The following is a 13,279-nucleotide window of genomic DNA, read 5'->3' as shown; positions in this document are numbered from 1 at the left end:
AAATATTTTTAAATCTTTAGTTCCTCTCGTTTACGATTTGAGGTCAACGCTGACGAGGAGACTAACCGAGGTGATAATCACAGATTTTGTTGAAACTAGTTGGGTATGTAGACCTTATGGTAACATTAAATTTCACCAAGGGAAACGTTGCAATGGGCATTAGTTTTGCCATGGCAACCGAAAATGTTTTTGACAACACAGTCTGTATATTGTCCCATTGAAAATAGCAATTGATCAATTTTTACATATTTTGATCAAATTGACCAAAATTCATCAAAATATAATAAAATTCATTTCATTTGTCAATTTTGATCTATTTTGTTTTATTTTGAAATTTGAAATATTTTTAAAAATTTTAGAAGTGCTCATATTCCCATGTTATTTTCAATGAGATAATATACATACTGTGTTGTTAAAAACATTTTCGGTTGCCATGGCAAAACTAATGCCCATTGCAACTTTTCCCTTGGTGAAATTTCATGTTACCATAAGGTCTATATACCTACCTACAAAATCGGTGATTATCACCTCGGGTAGTCTCCTCGTGAGTGAAATGTCAAACGCTTTCGAACTGAAAACTAACGCTTTCTTTGGCAAATCAATGATGAACTATAAAATTATAAAAATAAATTATTAAAAATATTCGTTTCGTCTTTGGAAGTAATTTACTTTTCAAATTTTAAATTTAAAAACGTATTGCGAGGAGAATTATCGGATTTAATAAATTTGATTTAAATAAACAGAAAGACTACTAAATCTCCGAAGTTGCTAATCCTATTTGTCAGTTTCGAGAAAAGCAAGGTTGACTGATTTAAATCAAGTTATTTTTTAAATCATTTTAAATCACCTATTATACTTTTATTAATTTATTTATATAAAAATGTACGAAAGGAGGTTCTTTAGAAATTAAAATTCAAAGAAAATAAAATTATATTTTCTTATTAACTAATTAATTAATGATTAATTTTAATGAAGATTAATTTAAACTTAAGTTTACGTTATCACTGCACTCAAATTATTTAACAATTTGTCAAAAAATATAAAAAAACCCTTTAAAAATAAAAAAATCAATAAAAATTTAACAAAGCTACAAGTGGCATACTTATGGTTAATATGTTACTTAGGATAATACAGATTACTTTGATCTTCTTATAAAAAATGATTTCCCCCCACAACAAAAGTATACTATAAAGATCGTGGACGGGCTGATAAAGAGCAATAATATATTGTCGAAAACGTGGATTCCTGATACACCCCTCGTGGGGAGACTAGCGGGAGAGGGGGGGGGGGCAAAACGCGCATTTGATAATATATAATGGTGGCCGGTTTTACCATATAGCGAAGATGCCCTAAAGTCCCTTGAAGTTCCCGTTCAAGGAAGACTTGAAAAAGCAGATATTTGAGAGGCTATTTCTGAGATTGGTTTTCTCGATCGCCGCCAAGATTAGTCACTCGTTATTTACGTTGTTTGGTTTATTCGTAAATTTTAATTGACTCGTGTTTTGGAAATTCTGTTACGTGAAAAATTGCGTTCAGCATTTTGTAAACAAGAGGCGAAACTAAGCCAGGGTTCGTACAAAATTTCCAGAATGAAATTCCCTGACATTTCCAGGTTTTCCCTGACCAAATCGCCAAATTTTCCTGACCATTTTTGTAGCATAAATTAATGTTTTGAGTTAAAATCTTGAAAAATATTTATTATGTATCTTCAATACATCTTTCAAAATTTTATTTGCCTGATTTTTTTGGGGTCATTCCCTTACTTTTTTTGTTGGACCATTTTATAATTCCCTGACCATTCCCTGACCATTAGGAATCATTTTCAAATTCCCTGACTTTTCCCTGACCTTTTGGAAACATTTTCAAATTCCCTGACTTTCCCAGGTTTTCCAGGTCGTGTACGAACCCTGTAAGCTCTGGTTTGAAAACAAAAGAAGCATTTCACCCAAATTTATAACTTAAATATAAAGCTATAATTTAAATACTAGCAGGGTGACCGGGGAAAGGCTTTGAACATTTTAGAGGATAAATATGAATTTTAGATGCGAATTATAGGATAATATAGGAAACTTAATAGACCAATTATAGGAAAACATAGGAGACTAAATAGGAAAATATAGGAAAAATAATAAGGTAATTATTGCTTATCAGTATACTTTGACTTTAATCATACGGAATATTGATAATTTTTTGTACACTGCTTTCTTGCATTATAAATAATAATAATAATCAGCTAGGCGAATCACCCAAGGCACCACCTGAGGCCTAAGTCATCAAGCGACTTTTAAAGCCATTAATTCAGGTGGCCGGCTTACAACGCGTATTGGATCACTTAAAATTGTTAGCGGATTTACAAAGCCAATACAGTTCAAGATTTTATTCGAAAGTGGCAGTTTTCACTAGATGTTCTATGGCACGTACAAAAAAGTTATTTCATTTTCAAAAGACCGTGAAATTATAGGAAAATAAGTGAAAATAAAGGAATTTATAGGAAAATATAGGAAATATAGTAAGTCTGGTCGCCCTGTACTAGGACATTAATGTTTAGATCCCTAATTTAGAGCTGGTTACTTTAAATATTTTCTTCATTAATGTTTATCAAGATTAGACACTACTCCTGTAAAACGTGAACGGGGAACTTGTACATTGCATATAATTGAGCTACGTTTACGTTCCTACAAGTTTCCCCGTTCACGTTTTAGATGGGTGGCTTAACCTCTAATATATTTATTTCTACTTAAGCATGACTATGTTGAGACTATTTTTTGCTTAGAGCTGGGGTGGCGGAGTGGTTTCGCCTCGCAGCAAGAGGAGCCAGGTTCGATCCCAGCTTGTGGCACTGGGTGAAAACTCGGAACCACTCCTTCCGCGTTGAGTTTGCAAGTTCTCTCCCCACTGGTTTAATGGGTTTTCAATCGAGCTCTTCGGTTTCCCCTTCGATAAAAACTTGTTAACGGTAATAGTGAGTGTAATGAGCTGTTGGCTAGCGTGGCATGAAAGGCTTGCCACCACCCTCCTACGCATTGTAACCCGGCCACCTGAATTAATGGCTTTAAAAGTAGCTTGATGACTTAGACCTAAGGTATTAGCCTAGCTGATTATTATTTAGCATTGAAACAATAGGAAGTGTCATACGTATGGTTATTATGTTACTTATTTTAATATATATAGTTGAAATAAAGGAACCCGATAAATGTTTCAACAATAATTGGCCACGCGAGATAAAAATTGTAGTGCAGGATGACCACAGAATATTTTAAAATCCTTTAAAGGAATTATAGGAAATTTATCAGAGAAATATGGGGAGATAAAAGGAATAAATAGGAGTAAATTAATACAATAAGAGAATGCGGTTGTCAAAATTGTTTAAAGGGGGTATAACATTGAAAATAAAGTTGATAACCGATAGAATAGTCGAAAACTATCGGCGAACAGTGTTGGAAATAAGCATCTTTAAAAACAAGGACGTTTTAAAGACTTGTAAGAGTAAAATATCAACTATTTTAATTTCTTCTTACTTTTGACGTTAAATTATAGGAAAAAATAGGAAATATTGGAACTGCTAGAGGTCGGGGATGGTTAACTTTTATTCAATAGATAAAGCTCAAAATTATTCGTAAAACGTTTTGATCAAGTAATTTATATTTCTGTATTATCCGATAATTTTTTGATAAATTTGTAAAATTAATCGGAAAAACGACGTTTTTTTCGATAAAAAGCTCAAATTTTACGAATAATACATGTTTTTTAATCATTTTCCGAAACATTAACCGGTAAATTTCTTTGTTTACATTTTTTTCCCGAAAAAAATCAATTTAAACATGGATAATGATTAACCGTCCCGACCTCTAGTAGCTGCGGTCACCCCGGTAGTGTAAAGTGTGCTTTGAAGAAAGAACGCAGATGTGAAATATTTTCATTGCGGTCTTTGATTTGGCAGCGTTGGCTGGCGTGGAGCGTATTGCAAAACGGTGTTAAGAATGACAGATAGGACGAAGGAAACACCCACGTCGAATTCCAAGCGGCCCGTTCAACAGACATTGAAGTCCCATGGAAACAGAGAGAGTTTGTTGGCATTTTCGAGGAGGGACTTCCGTTTCGTCTTTATCTATCGTCGCGATAATTTACGTGACATTTAATAACCGAATTAAAATAGAGAGAGTTTACTTTCATTAAATAAGGTTACAGATGGTTCGATAGCACGACGTCATCAATGGTAGTTTACGACCACACGTAGTCCCCCTTCTGGAGATAAAATGTCCAAACACGAAGGCCATCCCGAGATAAAAGTTGCCCAGATAAATATTCAAAAGTCGAAACAGGACAACAGGTGTCACCCCAAAAACTCAAAATTAAAACCAAATAGTTCGTAGTATTTAGTAATTTACGTACAAATTTATACTTGAAACGGGAAGTAGTTTTATTTAAAAATATATACGAGAGAGATAGTTTCAGCTTCGACAAATTTCGAATTTTGTTATTTAGGATATATTTTTATGTCCAGTATTCTAAAATATATATGTTATGGCACTACAACCAGTATTTAGTTATAAATATTTTAAAAATAATTTTTATGTGTTAATTACTTTGACGCCATTTTATCCATTGTTGACGTCATATATTGTGGCGGAGATAAAAGAAATTTAGAAGATTTCATACCTAATTCAAAATTATGTGTTGATTCTTTGGGCGCGCGCTCCTAATATTTTAGACGAGTGAGGCTCGCGTGATTCAAAAATAAAATATTACGCTTGTTAAATTTTTGTACTACTATTTTATCTCTAGTTGCAAAATAAACATTATCTCGGCTCGCTCTAGTAGCAATAAATATAAACATCTACCCGCAAATGACGTCAATAATAATAATGTAGGAAAAACTTCAATTTGCAGAAATCTAATACACCAAGAAAACTCTGATACTATCTCTTAAACCGATTTTTAAAAGAACTTAAAAAAATATTTCGAACTTTTAAAATGTGACTTTTGCTGCTAATTTACGCCACTAAAACCGGTTATACGCGTAAAATTTGCGGTCCTAATTTGGAGATTCAAAATTTTAATGCTGCTGTCAAGATTTATAGGGTGTACTTTCTTTGGGAAGCGTGTACGGGATTATGATTCTTCGGAAATCTAAATACTATAGCCTAACATGGTTGCCATAATATTTTCAGATTTATATTCCCTGACTTTTCAAATTTCTCTTTTACCAATGACAAACACGTTTAAGGAATTAAATAATGACAGAATATATCACAGAAATTACCTTCATTAACTTTTCAAGATAAATTTAAATTCCCTGACGTTTTACAAATTCTTAAAATTGTGATTTTTAGCTTACGCTTTACAAATACCTCAAATAAATTGAACCTCACAAATTTCCCCAATTCTTTGTGAACAATTTAATTCCCAGATATTTCCACCTATTTTCCCCCGTTTAAGAGCACCTTATGTCTAACCTAGGAGTAGTAAACACACCCTAGGGGTGTGTTTACTACTCCTAGGTCTAACAGGGTTGCCACAATAATATCAGATTCAAATTGCCTGACTTTTCCCGGACCTTATTAAGGATGAAATTAGGTAATTTTTAACTTTATATTTTTCTTCTATCAAAAGTTAATGAATTAAGTTGAACTTTTTTTAAATATATAGGCGACTCTTCGGAGTATATTAAACTAAATAAGGTTTAAAATGATCAGAATATTTAAGGAATTAAATAATCTATCACAGAACCATAGTAAAATTACCTTTTTAAAATTTTCAAGATAAATTCGCTGCCATTTTACTAATTCTTAAAATTCTGACTTTTTCTTGACGTTTTAGAAATTCTTAAAATTTCCTGACGGTTTACAAATACCTAAATTTCATTGAGCATTACAAATTTCGCCAATTCTTGGTCAACAATCTAATTCCGTGATATTTCCTGACGGTTAAATATCTAAATTTAATTGACCATCACAAATTTCGCCAATTCTTGGTCAACAATCTAATTCCGTGATATTTCCTGACGGTTAAATATCTAAATTTAATTGACCATCACAAATTTCGCCAATTCTTGGTCAACAATCCAATTCCGTGATATTTCCTGACGGTTAAATATCTAAATTTAATTGACCATCACAAATTTCGCCAATTCTTGGTCAACAATCTAATTCCGTGATATTTCCTGACGGTTAAATATCTAAATTTAATTGACCATCACAAATTTCGCCAATTCTTGGTCAACAATCTAATTCCGTGATATTTCCTGACGGTTAAATATCTAAATTTAATTGACCATCACAAATTTCGCCAATTCTTGGTCAACAATCTAATTCCGTGATATTTCCTGACGGTTAAATATCTAAATTTAATTGACCATCACAAATTTCGCCAATTCTTGGTCAACAATCTAATTCCGTGATATTTCCTGACGGTTAAATATCTAAATTTAATTTACCATCACAAATTTCGGCAATTCTTGGTCAACAATCTAATTCCGTGATATTTCCTGACGGTTAAATATCTAAATTTAATTGACCATCACAAATTTCGCCAATTCTTGGTCAACAATCTAATTCCGTGATATTTCCTGACGGTTAAATATCTAAATTTAATTGACCATCACAAATTTCGCCAATTCTTGGTCAACAATCTAATTCCGTGATATTTCCTGACGGTTAAATATCTAAATTTAATTGAGCATCACAGATTTCCCCAATTCATCGTCAACAATCTAATTCCGTGATATTTCCAGATTTTGTACGAACCATACAACTACACCCCCGAAATTCTGTCGCTCGTAAATTCATACGACTTATCATAAGAGCACGCTAAATATTGATAGGCAAAACACTCACCCGATGCTGGGGGGGAATCATGGGAGACCTTCGCGAAATATCCGAGCCCATCAAAAAAGTCCAAAGATTAAAAAAATAAATGATCGAAAATCTTTCGCATTATATTCCGCGTCGCAATTTCGTTTTTGTATTCCCAGAAATGCCAGAAGAGGTCTCGTCGCCTCCGAAGAAAGCTCCCAAATGAAAACGGAGGCGAAGGGGTGAAAACGGAGTCTTCGAACGGGGAGAACGGGGCCCCCTCCGCCGCAGACACCTTCCATCGACACGCGGATATTCGGATAGGACTCTACAGAGGGACATACCGAAAGAAATTTTGACTTCGGCGAAGGCTTTCGCTGGCAAGGTCGGGGAAAGAAATTACGACTGTAGTTACGAGGAATTAGACGCGTTAGACGCTATTCCTCGACGCCGGGAATTGCCTGTACGGAAGGCTGGAGAAGACGGCGGTTACTAGTTGGCGAGACGCGGCTGGCTCCAAATGGAAGGCGCAAAACACCTTTCTTCTCCGGGGCTAGAATAATTTGGACGGGTCTTAATATCAGAATAAAAAAAGGTTATGGAATATTTTCGGTGCCTTTAGGATGGATGGATGGATGAAACCGAGACGACTGCCAGTGACGTCATCGACGCCCGGGCAGAACCGAAACATAAAGAGCGAATCGAGGTTGTAATCAGCGCTTCCCAGAAATGCCAAAGTACTCGTGTGCCAATTCCTAACGATTGTTATTGTCGTAAGCGATCGCGTTTAGGGAAAACAATATATTCCCGCGACCCGTTTAGGAATGTATCATTACATTACGTTTTTTTGAAGTAATTGCCGCCGATTCTACGAAAATCAATATTGACGATGCATTCGGAAATATTGTTGAAACGATACTATCCGTGTCGTGTCTCGAGGAAATACGGGAAATGTGTTGTTTTAAATGGCTTTAGCTTTTTAAGAATATATTTAAAAATGATTAAAATAATTTGATAAATTAATTGGACTTGCAATATATTTAATAATGAGTGACAATAAAAACAGGGTTGAAAGTGGGGTGAAACATTGATGCACAAATTCCTATAGTAGTTTCCTACCCTGCCTTTAACAGGAAATATAACCTCGGGTATTTGGTGTGGAACACCAACGTTTGCAGCTCAGCCGCTCTTGCCTTTGGCTTTAAAATGTTTTTCGCCACTGTACAGGGAAATTTGAAAAATTGATGTGGTCTTCCATAAAGATTGCTTTGCAGGTTATATTCCCTTTAACAGGAAATAAAAACTTAATATATTATAAAAATTAAAAAATTGTATTTATGGCACTTAGTAAAAAAAAAAGTTTTGCTTTATGTAGAATTGGTATATACAGTTAGGTAGAACATAAGAGGTGACAATTAGTTTAAATTAATATAATCTTGCAGTTATTTGAAACTAAACATTTAAATCAAGAAACTCTGGTTTAAAACGAACACAAAACTACGGTTTTGGATTTGTCCACTCTTTCGTTCTCTGTTACCTAAAGTGGTTCTTGGTATTACGTAAAATATCCCAAATTGAAAATGTTTAACACTGTACAAAATAAATAACTTAAGTTTAAAAATTGTAATTTTATTCCAAAAATAACTTGGTTATTCCGTTAAATATCGTCTAAGTGGCTTAAAGACCCAAATGTACGTAATGCAATCGTAGAAGGAAATTTTAAAGAAACATTTTTCAAAGAACAAGAACCGTAAAATTAAAATTCCTGAAACAATTTGGGTCGCCAGTTTAGTCGCGATTCTTCGCTAATAGCTACTCATAAAATTAAATAAATCGTCTTGAAGACTAAATAATGTGGGACAATGTTCTTCTCGTCGCCTCGCGATGAACGTCAAGTCGCCAGAAACAGCTGACTCCAGGGGACGAACGGGGGGGGGCACCAGGTGGGGGGCTGGAGAAGACGCGAAATTTATATTATTCTCGGAGATCGGACGAAAAACAATGCGGCGAACTTCAAAGGGTGGAAGAGCGGCGCTCGCCTTCTAAGATTAATGTGATTATACATTCGAGAATAAAGGTTTAGTGTCACAGATTTCGACGAACGGACGCGCCGACGCAGACTTCCGTCTCATTCGCCACCGACAAAAAAAAAGCGCTCCAAGATTAAGCTTGCTTTTAAAAAAATTAACGTTCTGCTTTAGCGTTTTGAATTTGAAGGGGAGGAAACAGGGGGGGGGGGGAGTAATTTATGGGATTGATTACATCTCTCCAGCGGCGGCTCCAAACTGGCGACATGCACACAAAACGAAACAGTGGAATATAAAATGGCCATTAATGTTGATGATCGCGTTGCATTCACGCCTACGTAAAAGAAACTTTCTCGGAGCCGTTCATACACAATCCCCCATTCTGAATAGCCAGATTAACCTCACTTACAACGACTATGTATTAAAGTCACTATAAGTACGTAATATTCGTAAAAATGGGACGTGTTTTCGATGGATGATAAATATAACGCGAAAGCATTCACCGCATTACGACCCAAAATATACCATAGATCTGTATTACTCCGCATGATGATGTAAAATGGAAAAATTGTAAATCGTAGGAATATTTACAGGGTTGCCACAAAATGTTATGGCCATTTTTATCACTGCTACAGGGTTTCCACCAAAGTTGATATTCAGATTCTCTGACTATTTTAACAGATTTTCCCTGACTTATTCGGGCCAAAATTTTTCTTTTATATTTTACTTTAAAGGGAATATAACCTCTTGTATTTCTGTCGCCCTCCGAGGGTTCCAATATTGTCCGCTGCCTCCCACGGCTTTTCACACCTGCGGCGCTGATAAGCGCTAGTTGTGAAGGGAATAAAGGAAATTGATGGGGTCTTCCATAAAGAACGCGTTGAAGGTTCTATTCCCTTTAATCAGAAGTTAATAAATTTAGATTAACTTATATTTCAGTAAAAAGGTTATTGCAATGTTTAAAAAATTAGCCACACATTCAAGGAAATAAATGATAATCGTGGAATTTGTCATAGATCTAGAGTTGAATTACCTTCAAAAAGTGCCCAGATAAAATTAAATTCCCCGATTTTTCTAAGAATTTTTACCAATTCTTAAAATTCCCTGACATTTCCCTGATTTTTAGGCCCATTTTTAAATTCCCTGATTTCCCTGACGCGTGGCAACCCGGTTTAAGTATCAGCCACATATATCCGATGAAAGTCACCAACATTAACAGGATAGGGAGAAATACTTATCTCTTAGAGATATGTTATCTACTTCTGAGGTAACTCAAGAATTGTTAAAGGAAAGGTTACGGTTGTTTTAATTTTTGGCTTAAAGGGAATATAACCCGCAAAGCAATCTTTATGGAAGACCACATCAATTTTTCAAATTTCCCTGTACAGTGGCGCCAAACATTTTTAAAGCCAAAGGCAAGAGCGGCCAGAGATGCAAACGTTGGTGTTCCACACCCAATATTCCCATTAAAGGGCCACACCGGCGTTTGAATTTGAACTGTTTCACGCGCTAGTTCCCAGAATAGGATTGGTCGTATCTGCTACCACGTGCTAAATTCGGGTCAAATTTTTCAAACGCCGGTGAGGCCCTTTAAATAACTTTATGGGTTCAGATATTACAAATTATCATCAAGAAAAAATAAAAAAATTATTTCAAATTGATTTAAAGGGAATATAACCTCAGGTATTTCGTGTGGAACACCAACGCTTGCAGCTCTGGCCGCTCATGCCTTTGGCTTTAAAAATGTTTGGCGCCACTGTACAGGGACATTTGAAAATTTGAAGGGGTCTTCCATAAAGATTGCTTTGCAGGTTATATTCCCTTTAAACAATTTTTATTCATGGATACTAATAACAGCCATGATATTGGTATTTCACACTTCCCTGCATACCACCAAGTCACTAATCTCATTGGCTTTGACTTACAGCTGAAATAAATCTACAATAGGTTTTATCTTTTTGCTTGTTCCGGGATTTCCGAGTCGGGTTAGATGAGTAAGGCATTGACGTCACTTTACGACGTACGACCAAAAAAAGCGTGATATCAAAGAGATTCACGCGTTTTCAATTTAAAAACCACTACAAATTCTAAAAATACTGTCATGTGAGGGCTAGTTAACTTCCAAGTCTGTAGATTTCTTCCAGATTTTTAGTCCGAGCCAAATCAGAGATCTGAGATTTGGTGGTATACGGAGAAGTCCGTTGTATAGGAAAATGGATACGCCCATAGAGTTAATAGTTGTTTTTATAAACTAACGTGGCCTTATTGTTTAATTGTTGCTCTTACGTCACAGTCTCTTACTTTCACAAGCCTACGAGCGCGCGCTACAGTCACGAGAATAGCTAATTTTTCTAGCGGGCGTGCAAATAGCTCGTGCGAAGAATACACTAATAAAACTGGGTATTTTGACGTAAGAGCAACATTTTAACAAGTTTGGCAAGACCACTTTTTATTTTATAAAATCCACTATTAAAAACTTATAACTAAAAATGCATAAATAATGAGAATTTGTTAGTAGTTGATTTAATATCTTGATTGACTTTTGAGAGCTTCGTCGATGCTATAAGTAACAGTAGGCTGACTACAGAAAACGCTCAAATTTATTTAGGAAAATTAGGAAATTTATAATTTTATAGGAAATTATAGGAAAAATATGAAATTTATAATTTTATAGGAAATTATAGGAATAATTTTTAGGAAAATATAGAAAATTATAGGAAATTATAGAAATAATTTTAATAAAGAGAAAATAAATTGTTTTTAAGGAACTTTGGTTGTATAGTAATATTCGATTTTATAAGAACACATCGTAGACTTTGTGACTAGATTAATGTATTAATTTTATTAAAGTAATATTAAATTTTAAAACACGAGCTTGCCGTAAAAGGCAATTAAATTAGTGCTTTAGTTTAGGCTTGCTGTTTTTGAGCGCCTTTTATCAAGCTTTAAAAATATATTGAAAGCAAAGCGCAAAGTACGAAAAATAGGAAAATTGTCCAATTGTAGGAAGTTATAGGAAAACAATCGAAATAAAGGAAAAATTATAAAATATAGGAAGTGTGGTATATCTGGTACCTGAACCTAATAGTTGAAATAAATTAATGCTATTGATGATAAAATGGACACAAGCCCTTAAATTTTGCATTTACACGAAGAAAGATGATGAACACAATTGCCTAACTTTCGCAGGGCAAATTTGCATTTGTTAAACCCAGCTAAAGGCTAACAATGATATATTTACGTGACTTTTGCATTTTCACGAAACAAGATATTAGACAGTTCAAACCCACTCTAGAAAAACTTGTACGCGGAACGCGTAGGCGTGTAGACGTAGTTTTATCGCGCGCAGACTGATGACCTATACGTCTAAGGCCCATCGATGGTCATTTGTACGAAAATAAAAGCTAACATATGGAGATATACTTAGGTTAATTTTTTACATTTGCATAAAATAAACATCGGTGTGATAACGCGCCCAAACTGATTCGACAGGGCTCATGCAGACTGGAGGGGGCGGGTTTAAACAAGACAGGTACCCTGACATCCAGGATTTCACCCCCAAAACAGGGTTGTGGAGTGGTTAGCACTTTCGCCTCGCAGCAAGAGGAGCCGGGTTCGATCCCAGCTTGTGGCACTGGGTGAAAACTCGGAACAACTCCTTCTGCGTTGAGTTTGCAAGTTCTCTCCCCACTGGTTTAAGGGGTTTTCCCTCGAGCTCTTCGGTTTCCCCTTCCATAAAAACTTGTCGAGGTTAACGGTAATAGTGAGTGTAGGGAGCTGTTGGCTCGTGTGGCATTAAGTGCTTGCCACCACCCTCCTACGCATTGTAACCCGACCACCTGAATTAAAAAGCAATAACAGTCGCTTGATGACTTAAAAATAAGGTGGTGCCTTGGGTATTAGCCAAGCTGATTATTATTATTATTATTATTAGATCCAAATTCTTTGTTTTCCCTGATCATTTTAAGTTATTTTCCCTGACTTTTAAGGCCAAAATTAGACAGGTTTCAACTTAAACATTTATCAGAAATTAATAAATTTAATCAACTTATGACGCACAATTCACACGTGATAGAAACCTAGCCGAAAATATTGTATTGCATAGTCGCTTAAACCAGACCTGATGAAGCCTCTGAATAAACGGCGAAACTAGTCGTTGCGGTAATAAATGTAGTACTTTTAAATGTTTTTAATAAAATAAAATATTATACTGTGTAACATAAGTAGTTTTTTTCATTTTGCTAATTATTTAACTTATATTTCAGTAAAAAAGTTATTTCAAAGTTAAAAAACCTTTCAAGGATCTAAATAATAATAACAGAATTTGCCAAAGATCTAGAGTAAAATTACCTTAAAAAAAGTGTTAAGATTAAACTGAATTCCCCGACTTTTAAAAAAATTCTTAAAATCCCTGCTTTTTTCGACCCATTTTTTAATTCCCTGACTTAGGTTATCTTC

General features: G+C 34.9%; 1 protein-coding gene across 3 annotated transcripts in view; it reads right to left on the bottom strand.

The window, feature by feature from the left end:
- The window catches only part of GEFmeso (Guanine nucleotide exchange factor in mesoderm), a 112,053-nt gene that overhangs the window by 48,657 nt on the left and 50,117 nt on the right, over positions 1–13,279 (bottom strand). The window contains exon 1 of one of the 3 annotated variants that reach the window (XM_090180815.1): positions 6,837–6,924. The exons of the other annotated variants lie outside the window; for them this stretch is intronic. The gene's annotated coding sequence lies outside the window, so the exon portion shown is untranslated. Of the gene's footprint in view, positions 1–6,836; positions 6,925–13,279 lie in introns of those variants that run through there. 3 annotated transcript variants of the gene reach the window in all.

Source organism: Leiobunum rupestre, chromosome 7, assembly GCF_980474605.1.
Source record: "Leiobunum rupestre chromosome 7, qqLeiRupe1.1.hap1, whole genome shotgun sequence".
In the NCBI taxonomy this organism is placed as follows: domain Eukaryota; kingdom Metazoa; phylum Arthropoda; class Arachnida; order Opiliones; family Sclerosomatidae; genus Leiobunum; species Leiobunum rupestre.
This window is presented reverse-complemented; position numbering and strand designations above follow the sequence as displayed.